The following is an 11,044-nucleotide window of genomic DNA, read 5'->3' as shown; positions in this document are numbered from 1 at the left end:
GGTACAGAAAGTGCTTAAAATTGAATGTGTCTTGGTGTTGTCATATTCTTTTGTTATTATGTTTTTTCTTAGTTCTTTTGACTTCAACGTGACCTCCGTGAGAGTAGCTGCCTTTACAGCAGCTTCTGTATTTTGTTTTTTTCTACTTCTCCCCTACCTGTCCTCTTCCTTCCATGACTTTGCTGCTGTAAAATGTAAATGTCTCCATTGCGATACTATTAAAGGCCAATCCAATCCAATCAATTCATTTTAATTCATTATTTTTTTATTAAAACTGTCAGTACAAAAGTTTCTGTTGAAATCTAAGACAAGATCAATTTCTTTCGTGACCCTAAAGAAAACACATAAATTAATGGATGTTTATTTGGCTCAAAATTGCAATGAGGTAACCTGTTTAGAACATCTTCAGTGAAAGTACTGTCGTTATTTTCTTCTCTGCCACGCGATGGCAGCACACAGCCAATAACATAAATTCCTTCTTTCAATGGCAGTGTGTGTGTCTCGTTGTACGTCTTCTGGTCAGCAATGTTCAACCCATTAATCGTTATTTTCACTGCGATTAATTTAGACCCTATCGCAACTGAGATTTGACCAGCTCTTGGACAATTGCAAAATGAGCGACCTTTCATATTAATTACTATGTGAAAGTAGCAATCATGAATCTTCATATACAGTGAGACCTCAACGTACGAACTTTATTGGTTCCCAGACAGAGTGTGTAAGGCGAAAAGTGTGTATCTCAAAAAAAAAAATCCCATAGGAAACCATTAAAATGGGAATAATCCGTCCCCGGGTTTCCATAAAATATACTTTTCAACTAAATAAGCCTTAAAACTACACACAACATACCTTATTCTATGTATAATAAATGTGCTATTGTATTATAATGAAAGATATACACTGAATTGTATCATAAAGTCACTTTATTTACATTTGTGATGGTCATTTATGGCTTGATGGAATGGCGTTGGAGGTCAAAGAGAATTGCTGTTTGTAAAGAGAGGCACATTACATGAGGACTGTAATTAAAGAAATAAACTGTGCTGTAAAATAAAGTTTTATTGACCTTTTTGATGGTCGTTGATGGCTTATGGAAGGAGAGTCACCTTCCATAAGGACTGTTGGTAACTTAACCTCTGGTGCTGTTCGGTCGTGTGCTTCCGCCGAAGATCACTCCGCCAGCCGTGGTGGGTGTGTATTATGAAAATAGTGCTTATTATAAGGTTTAATTTTCATAAATTAAATGTTTGTAAGACGAAAAGTTTGTAAGTTAAGGTGTTTGTAAGTTGAGGTCTCACTGTACCTGTTTTGGAAATGTGGGCGGAATCATGCTCTATCCCGCTACGTTGTAGGAATAGCTAAAAATATCTGAAAAACTCATTTTTATTGGTGTTTTGCATTTGACTAAAAATATCAGCGTGCGTGTTTTGGGTATTTTAGATGCGATAAAACGTTTTTCTGATGTTAGTTAGGAAACAAACAAAAAAATGTGTCGGTTGTCCTTTAAAGCCAACGTAGTCAATGCCTGTTACGTTTGGAGATAGAAGACATACCTTGGGGCCGAAAGGTTTCAAGGTGAGGCGGGTCCGTGCTTCACATGACAGCTGTGAAAAATGAATGTCCACGGTGATGTAATCCTCATGATGGCGTGACCTTGTATGTGACTCGCAGGCAGATTGGCCCTCTGAGGGTGTCTCATTCAATCATATGTCTTGCTTATATAAAGCTGCGGATTTTTTTTTTAAGTAAATGTGTCGATAGCGGCACTAATCTCTCAGAAAATAACAACATTGTAGTATTACATGTACAATATCTTAATTATCACTGTCGTGGTATCTTCTCAAAGCCATGTTTCCACAATTTTGAACTGTAAATCTTGACTAGGCTTAAAGGACAAGCGACATCACTTTTTTGTTTCTTAACTGACATCAGAAAAATGTTTTATAGCATCTAAAATACCCAAAACAAGCAGTATGATATTTTTAGTCAAATGCAAAACACCAATAAAAATACATAATTTGTAAAATGGCTTCAAATGACTTCTACCGAGCGTATTTTACAAAGATTCCACCGCATATAGCTATATTTCACATTTTAAGACTCGCGCTGAATATTCCGGAAGTCTTGTTTTTAAGTTGGTGACGAGTCCTCACCCGACGTCACTGAAGGAACACCCCTGACCGACAAAGGACACATTGTAGCAGTCCTTCCATCACATCAATGCATTTTGCTGTACTTGTTTGGTCTGAAAACATCATGTTGCACCCAAAAGAGGCAGAAGAGGGCGACAAAGCTCCATGCAAGGAATTTATGTATGAAATCGGCTGATTAATTCCTCACACGGAGCTTGGTCGCCATTTTCTGCCTCTTTTTTTGTGCTACATTCCCCCCCCCCCAATGTTGCCTCAAAATGCACGGAATAAAATGTTTAATCGATTGCAAACATGTATGCTTTCCTCTTCAGAACTATTTGAATCATATTCAGAACTGGATGATTAACAAGAAAGTATATTCTCCGAATGTGAATTGTTTTGATTCTCCAGCAAGGCAAGACGTCTTGGGGTGACACCACGAACAAGGGGGCGGGACCTTCTTAAACTGGCCACTTCCGGGTTTTTTTTTTTTTTTGTGCAGATTTTGGACACTTTGTCATTTTTATTGATGTTTTGCATTTGACTAAAAATATCATACTGCATGTTTTGCGTATTTGAGATGCTATTAGACGTTTTTCTGTTGTCAGTTAGCAAACAAAAAAAGTGATGTCGGTTGTCCTTTAAAATGTAATGTATTATTATTATTATTATTATTATTATTATTATTATTATTATTATTATTTGACAGGTCTAACCCCCCCACCCTAACTATGCCTCCCACAGCCAACGGCCAAGTTTTGGATTAGTCAGCTTTGAGAAACATGTGCCGCAGCATTTGTGCTTTTTGTGTGCAACGCTCAAGACAGGAAGCGCGCTCTGCTGCCACATGCGTACACACATTGTCTTGCCATCTGTCGTTCTACTCGGGTCGCATCGCCACGTCCTGTGTTTCGCCATATTTATTTTCCTTTTTACGACGCAGTCATCGAATGACCTCGTATGAAACGTGCCGTGCAACACAGTTAGGGGGGGGGGTGATAGAAGTAACTCAAAGGTTGTTTCTATACAGTACAATCATCAGGGTGCCTTTCAGCGTGTCGTGTTTCTGAGAACGTTTGGAGGAGGGGCTGCAGCTTTGGGGCTGACGTCAACACAGCACAAACGCTTATGCCAAGAGATTATGATTAAAAGCTTTTTTTTTTTACTCCATAGAGTTTGCTAGCATGACGTTGTTGTATTTAAATGAGTTTTACACGCAAATACTTTCAAATCACAGCATTTTGTTCAAAGGATAACCGACACCATTTTTTTTTTTTTTCTAATTGACATCAGAAAAACGATTTATAGCAACTAAAATATCCAAAAACACGCAGGCTGATAATTTGAGTCAAATGCAAAACACCAATAAAAAATGACTGAAAGTGTCCCAAAACTACTTCAAAATGAAACCGTAAATGGCCAGTTTCAGAAGGTCCCGCCCCCTTGTTCATGACGTCACGCCAGAACGTCTTGCCTTGCTGTAGAATCAAAACAATGGCTTCAGATTCGGAGAAGATGCTTTCTTGTAACTCATCCAGTTATGAATATGATTCAAATAGTTCTGAAGAGGAAAGCATAAATGTTTGCAATCGATTAAAGAAGTCCTTCCGGATCATTTTGAGGCGTCAGGACTCCAATGTAGAGTCCCAGAAAATGCACAAGATGGCGCCCAAGCTCCGTTGGAAATGGGCTGATTTGTCTGCTGGGAATTTGTGTCAACTAGTATCAAATAGTAGTCTTGGTGCAACACACAACGATTCACCATGGCGTTATTTATGTGTTTTCCTTCTAATTTCGCCATCAACACGATGTTTTCAGACCAAACAAAGTACCCAAAATCCACTGCGTGTCGCTTTCTCGGTCAGGGGCGTTCCTCCAGTGACGTCACATCAGGAATCGTCACCAACTCAAAAACAAGACTTCCTGAATATTCAGTCTTAAAGGGTAAAATATAGCTATATGCGGTGGAATCTTTGTAAAATACGCCCAGTAGAAGTCATTTGAAGCCATTTTCCAAATTATGGACACAACTGGGGTGTCGGGGGGCGTCGGTTGTCCTTTAAGCGGTCCAGAAGATGAATGAATGCTAAATCTTTTATGAGGGTGGCAGTGGCATTCATGCATCCTTCCATTCATCCGTTTCGTCTACCACGAGTCTTTGAAAGGTCATGGTCATAAACAATAAAAATTGGTCCCCGTACTTTCCTCCCTTACGTTTTCCCCAGATCAAAGAAATGTACAATCTTTATTACCACATTAAAACTTCTAAAGAGAATAACCATCTCCTCCTATTTTTTCTTTTTGATGCTCATCCATCCCCAATCAATATCATTAAATGGGAAAAGGATAATGACAGAGCTCAAATTGTGAGTCAGCCTTTATTCCGTTCAAGCCTAAAGACGCTCGAATTTCCCACTTTGACCATGTCAGTAAACAGGTTTTCCTTTGCGCACACACCAATTGCAGTAAAAATCTTTAAAATTCAACCACCACCGGACAAGACTTTGAGATCATGCAGAAATGATCATTTAAAGGACAATCGACATCTCCGGACAAGTTGTGTCCATAATTTGTAAAATGGCTTCAAATGACTTCTACTGAGCGTATTTTACAAAGATTCCACCGCATATAGCTATATTTTACCTTTTAAGACTGAATATTCCGGAAGTCGTGTTTTTGAGTTGGTGATGAGTCCGTACGTGACGTCACTGAAGGAACACCCCTGACCGAAAAAAAGGACACATCGTAGCAGTCCTTCCATCACGTCAGAAAACTTCATGTAGCACCAAAAAGAGGCAGAAGAGGGTGACAAAGCTCCGTGTAAGGAATTAATCAGCCTGTGTAAACGGGCTGATTAATTCCTTACACGTTATTATTATTAAATGGATTTACGTGGGACAAGAGAGAGCATCAGGGCAGAGCGGATGAGTATGGAGAACTGTCGCGGCTTGGAATTGAAGCGGATTTACGTGGGACAGGAGATGTGAGACAATCTCTTTTCGTCAATGGATGCTACAGCTTCGTGTTTGCTTTCAACATTTAGCTTGTAGCCAATGTGGACATTTCACCATGACGTCCCTGATCCAATGGTGAAAAGGACGCTTTGATTGTCTGCTGTTTCATCTAGAACTGCTTCATACAACAAAGAGGGTGCAGAAAGTGCTGAAGATTGAATGACTGTGTCTTCACGTGCTTTTACATTTTGTTTTTGTTCTTTTGATTTCAAGATGGCGCCGTGAGAGAGGCTGCCTTTCCATCAGCTCCTGTATGTTGTTTTTCTACTTCTTCCTTTCCTTTCCTTTTCTTTCCCTAACTTTGATGCTGTAAAATGTGATTTTTTTTTCCCACTGCGAGACTAATAAAGGTTAATCCAATCCAAATCTCGTCAATATGCTTTCATTTGTTGGTTTTTGCAGGGCTAATCCACTCGGGGGGGTCTCAAATTCCATCAGGGCAAGGTTGAAATCTCAAACAGTCGACGTCAATCGTCAAATTGCTCAACGAAAACACTATTCTGAGTCCTTTCGCACATGTTTGCAAGACACATGCAGGCTAATCCGACCTTGAACGTGACGTGACACCTGTTATCATCTCTCAGCTGTGCTTGCAGTCTTAATGCCAAGGAGGATTATAGCAGATGTCATGTTGTGGATTGTGGCAGCTTTGTATGAATCTTAGCCCTGTCACCTGAGTGGAAAGGCCACCCTTGTAATCTCATTTGTATGCCTTGTTTGTATATACAGTGGGACCTCGGTTTACGAACCCCTTGGTTTACGAACTTTTCGGTTTACGTTACATTTATGAAAATTTTACCTTGGCAGATGAACTATTTTTCGGGATACACACGGAGCTGGGGGGTTTGAACATTAAAGAGACAGGCAGACAGAGAGACAGTGAGAAAACGCAAACACGAAAGGGAGAGGACAGACCTTGAAACAAAAAAAAAAAACAAAAGTGAAAAAAAACAAGTACAATGGTGAGAAAATGAATAGAAAAAAGTGAAATTTGGAACCATTTCAACTTTGATAGTTCAAAGGCAGAGTGTAGACTGAAAGGTTAAATATCCCATCAATCAGGCTCCACAAATAACGCGCACAAGTCATCTGTACACTTGATGCAAAAAGCTATCAACCCAGCTAAACAGATTGATGAACTAGATACAATTATCACAGAGAAAGCACATACAAGGGATCATTCCTCAAAATGGTGAAAGAAGAAGGCTACGTTCCTCATCAAGTGTTTAATGCTGAGGAAACCGGCCAATCCATTCCATCAAGCCATTAATGACCGTCACAAAGGTAAATAAAATGACTTTATCGTACAGTACTGTTTATTTCTTTAACTATAATATCATAGCACATTTATTATACATAAAATAAAGTATATTTTGTGCAGTTTTAGTAGGTTTTAGAAAGTAGAAAATTCTGTTTCATGGGGACCTGGGAACGGATTATTCTCATTTTAATGGTTTCCTATGGGAAATAATTTTTTGGGATACACACTTTTCGCCTTACACACTCTGTCTAGGAACCAATTAAGTTCGTAAGTATACATCCTCAGGGGTCCTGATTCTTGTCTGGCTGACTCTCATAGTATTGCATGCGGTGTTGGGAAGGGGAGAACCGCACTGACGTAAATACCACACAGACGCAGCATTTGTGGATTCACAGTTCCAAACGGTTAATGGCTTAGCTCACACTTCCTTCAATCCTGCCACGCAACAGCGCCCGTGGAGCGTTTCTGGACCGGACTGACGTGAATTTGTTGGAAACAATGGCTCACTGTCTGTGCGATGTGAAACAAGTCAAATAACCATAGACAAGGGTGACCATATTTTAACTTACTTTGAACACTCAGCCTGACCCCTCGGGATACTGAAATCAGATATAAAGAAGCCACACATGATCAATGGAATGATTTTTCCATAGGGTTGTCCAATATTGGAATAACATGCAATATGCGATGTGTGTGTTGCATCTGGCATTGTGTGTCGCTTAATTGGTCAGGGGTGTTCCCTCCGTGACGTCACGTCAGGCATCGTCATCAACTCGAAAACAAGACTTCCTGAATATTCAGCGCGAGTCTTAAAATATAGCTACGTATATGCGGTGGAATCTTTGTAAAATACGCTCAGTCGAAGTCATTTGAAGCCATTTTACAAATTATCCGTATCTTGTCCGTAGGCGTCGGTTGTCCTTTAAATCTGGAGGGACAATAACATGACTAGATAAGGCAATATGGGTGGTCCACGGCAGGGAAGAAGAATAGCGATGGAAACAAGCATAGTCTGTGTTCCACAGGTTAACAGGGGTGAGGACTTTGAATGTACCAATTCAGAGTCCTCACTCCTGCTGTTATTTCAGTTTCAAGTCCATTTTTTTATTTCTTTGTTTTTGTTTTTAAAGAAGTTGAAGTGGGAAATGGGGTGACATTTAGCGTTCAAATGTAACACAAGTTCTTCTCTAAACTCGTGGTCCTCACTCCTTATCTGGAGTTATCTGGACCTTACAACACCATTGATACAGGAATGTGTGTGTGTGTGTGTGTGTGTGTGTGTGTGTGTGTGTGTGTGTGTGTGTGTGTTTGTAGGGGAGGTGGAGGGGGGCACAAAACTGAGCACAATCTCTGGATTTATTGTTCCAGGACTTTTCAAATCACTGACATATGAGAAAGGAGAACAGTATGTGCTGCACCCAGTGTTTGTGTGTACGTCTTTGTGCGGGTGCTGATTTGCACATTCTCCTGGAGTGATTACACAAGTGGTTACGCGGAGAAGATAGATCAAAGAGTCAGGAACGCTTTGTCAACGCATCAGATTGTGTTTTATTGCGATTTGTTGCAGGTGAGCGTGAATATTTTGAAAATTGGCGTTTTCGTGTTTATTATGTTTGTTAAAGTCATTATAAGTGCCTTGCACGCTGTAATTTCATCTGTATCATGCATATTAGCATATTTGACAATAAAGCTGATTGACTTTTGACTTGAATATTTGCACAATGTAAAGATGGATTTCAACAGCTTTATTATTTTTTTAAATCATTATACGTTTAATATCTTATCTAGATCTAGCTAGCTTGCTATTAGCTATCTATTGGCTAGCTAGCTAGCTTTCTATCTGTAGTACAGTAGAGAATCAGCTCTTTTAATAGTCACGAATGATCTTCTTTTGGCAGCTCCCTCCACCTCTGCATGCCCCCCTGCCCGTCTCAGTACGATGGGGGACAGAGCTTTCAGCTGCTCTGCCCCCAAACTCTGGAACTCACTTCCTCTCAACATTCGTAACATCGATTCTCTTCCCACCTTCAAGTCTCATCTCAAAACCCACCTATTTAAAATGTCATTTTCTGTGTAGCTCTCTCTCTTGTTTCTATTTATGATTGTAGTTTATTTATTGTATTCTATTTGTGATTGTATTTTATTTATTACAGTACCTATGCTTGTCTGTGACTGTAAAGTGTCCTTGAGAGCTTTGAAAAGAACTTAAAATGTAATGTATTATTATTATTATTATTAGTTTTCTATCTATTTGAGTTACTTCCGGGTTGTGTGAACGCTGGCGCATGTGGCTGCCGCTGCTCACCCGCAGAAAAACTGATCGTGTGACTGGAAAGTGACCTTGAGAGTTTTGAAAGGCGCTTACGAATAAAATGTATTATTATTATTATTATTATTATTATTTTATTATTATTATTATTATTTTTAATTATTTATTAGTTTTTTTGTCATTCATTTATGTATTTATTTATGTCTGTTTATTTTTTTATTTCTTTATTCATTCGTTAATGTTCATATTTATTTATTGGATTGGATATGCCTTTATTAGTCTCACAGTGGAGAAATTTACATTTCACAGCAGCAAAGTGATGAAAGGAATGAAAGTAGAAAAACAAAATACATGATACACAATTTACACAATTTATGTTATATATATTATGTATTTATTTATTAGTGTATTGATGTATTATTATTATTATTATTATGATTCTCATTTATTTAAGTTTAAGTTTAAGTTTAAGTTTATATTTATATTTATATTTATATTTATATTTATTATTTTATTATTATTATTATTAATAATATTATTATTATTCTCATTATGATTATTCTTGTGATGACTATTCTTATGATGATTATTTTTTATTATGATGATGATGATGATGATGATGATGATGATGATGATGATGATGATGATTATATATTTTTTTTTTTTTTTTTTTTTTTTTTTTTTTACTAGTTTCCAGAGGAGTGCCCAACTCGTCCCACACACAACATAGGGGGGGGGGGAATCAACCTCATTGATCCACAGTGTCTTGCTTTCCTTTTTTGGCCTTGGCATACAGACAATGATCCCTCTGGGCTCCTCCTCGTTTTATTTATTTTTTCTTCACTGCTTCAGTCCAGCGCTCACATGGCTGGAGCAGGCGGCCACACAGATGTCCCAAGTGTCATCTCGGGCTTTCGGACACCCTCCTTTACTCAGATTAAACCTCCTTAATCCTCGTTTAGCTGCTCTTTCCTCTTGCAGACGTTTCTTTGGCCTCTGTGTTGTCAAAATCAAAAGCACTCGTTGCTCCGCTGGCCTCCTTGATGAAGCGATAAATAAATAAGTAATAAAGTAAATCCAGGATTTGAGGGTACAAAATTCACTTTGGTATGTGATGCGTACTTTTTCTACTTTCATTCTGTACTTCTTCTTCCCTTGTCTCTAACGCTTAAGAGTTATATCCGGCTTTAAAGGGGCCATCTGACAGACCAGATGGATGCTGAGAGGCAAGCTCAAGGAACAGAAGCTTCAACACCTGGAAGGATAAAACTTTCTTTCCATCTGGACTCCTGCAGCGTAAACTTTCAGTGCAACCTCTTGCTTTGTCCTTGGAATTAGTTAAAGGACAACCGACATCACTTTTTTGTCTCATAACTGACATCAGAAAACGTTTTATAGCATCTAAAATATCCAAAACACACAGTATGATATTTTTATTCAAATGCAAAACCAATAAAAATGACTTAAAGTGTCTAAAAAGTACTTCAATTTGAAACCGGAAGTAGCCAGTTTCAGAAGGTTCCGCCCCCTTGTTCGTGGTGTCACGCCAAGACGTCTCGAGAATCAAAACAATGGCTTCAAATTCGGAGAATATGCTTTATTGTTAACTTTGTACAGTTATAAATATGATTCAAATAGTTCTGAAGAGGAAAGCATACATGTTTGCAATCGATTAAATAATTTATTCCGTGTCATTTTGAGGTACAGTGAGACCTCAACTTACGAACTTAATTGGTTCCCAGACAGAGTGTGTAAGGCGAAAAGTGTGTATCCCAAAAAAAAAAAAATCCCATAGGAAACCATTAAAATGGGAATAATCCGTTCCTGGGTTTCCATAAAATATACTTTTCAACTAAATAAGCCTTGAAATTACACACAACATACCTTATTTTGTGTATAATAAATGTGCTATTGTATTGCAATGAACGAAATACACTGCATTGTATCATAAAGTCACTTTATTAACATTTGTGATGGTCATTTATGGCTTGATGGAATGGCGTTGGAGGTCGAAGGTCAAAGGGAACTGCATGAGGACTGTAATTAAAGAATTAAACTGTGCTGTAAAATAAAGTTTTATTGACCTTTTTGATGGTCGTTGATGGCTTATGGAAGGAGAGTCACCTTCCATAAGGACTGTTGGTAACTTAACCTCTGATGCTGTTCGGTGTGTGCGACGACGAAGATCAGAGCCGAAAAGTGTTTGTAAGTCATAACGTTTGTGTTTTGTTAAGTTGAGTTGAGGTCTCACTGTATCTGGGGGGGGGGGGGGGATGTAGCACACAAAAGAGGCAGAAGATGGCGACAAAGTCCGTGGAAACGGGCTGATTAATTCCTTACAATTTTTGTCAGTGAATATCAAATAGAT

This window comes from Hippocampus bargibanti, linkage group LG08 (genome assembly GCF_051943395.1).
Source record: "Hippocampus bargibanti isolate YZ-2025 linkage group LG08, ASM5194339v1, whole genome shotgun sequence".
Classification (NCBI taxonomy): Eukaryota; Metazoa; Chordata; class Actinopteri; order Syngnathiformes; family Syngnathidae; genus Hippocampus; species Hippocampus bargibanti.
The sequence above is the reverse complement of the archived record's forward strand: the minus strand, read 5'-3'. Positions refer to the sequence as shown.